Below are 1,165 nucleotides of genomic sequence, written 5' to 3' on the forward strand. Positions count from 1 at the left end.
GGAAGACTGACGTCGATCGATGGTGCATGTGGTGCGTCGATCGATGTTGAGGTCATGGCTTCCTTTTTAAGTTGCTGACGTAAACCCTCAATTTCTGTCCTTATTTCTACCATACTTCTGAAAAGCTCATTGTAGCCTCTATCCAAAGGTTGATGTGGATCTTCTACCAATGATTTGAGCTCCTCTCCCAGTTTTTCCTGAGCTCCACAAATAGCAAACACCATCTCATTGATTTCATCTTTGGTGTAGAGTTCTGGGGCCAGTCTTGTGAGTGTGAAGGAAGTGGCATGTTCTGGAAGACAGATGTGGCTCTCTTCAAAAAGAGATGCTCTTTCCAGTAATTTCCTGATGTCGTCCTTTGTGACAGGTATCATCTCACCAGCTACACCTCGTGTGTGTCCACACTCATCTCTGTAGACTCCATACTCATCCCTTCGTTCCCAAGTGAACTTTCTGGCTCCGAACATGTCAAAAGCGCGGTTTCCAAATTCATAACGTCTGTCGATCGACGTCGGGTAGTTCTTATCGATTGACGTTGGTGTTACCCTGTTGATCCATGTCTCAGTTGTCCCGTCGATAGATGCTTGACCTTTTGGTTGGCGTGATAGATCTGGATTGATTTCTGTTGCGGCGACTCCTACGTGGTTGTTAGGATCTGTTTGAATGACGTCTGGAATACCACGTTGCTGTGAGAATAGGTTGTCAGGTCCATTGGCCACTTGAAGACGTGGTTGTTAGGATCTGTTTGAATGACGTCTGGAATACCACGTTGCTGTGAGAATAGGTTGTCAGGTCCATTGGCTACTTGAAAGATGTATGTTATGTCCTCTCTGGACAATTGTAAGATCCTTCCATCTATTGCACGTGCATTGCCATCTGGGTCCCTGAAAATACCAAATTCATCTGGTGTTAGAATACCGTAATCAATGTTTGCATTATCATTCAATTTAGAAATAGAAAGATTAGGGTTAAGAGTAGTATCGATCGATGTTGATACAGATGCATCGATCGATGGCAGAATAATTTCTGCAGAACTTGTGTTCTTGAGATGATTGCTCTTCATGGAATTTCTTGTTGATGTAGATGGAAGAGTGTTCATCTTTTCTGTTTATGTGTCTGCTCTGGTGTGTGGAGGTGGTTTTAGGGGTGCAAAACATTTTAATAG

The sequence above is a fragment of the Brassica oleracea genome, chromosome C7 (assembly GCF_000695525.1).
Source record: "Brassica oleracea var. oleracea cultivar TO1000 chromosome C7, BOL, whole genome shotgun sequence".
NCBI classification, from domain to species: Eukaryota; Viridiplantae; Streptophyta; class Magnoliopsida; order Brassicales; family Brassicaceae; genus Brassica; species Brassica oleracea.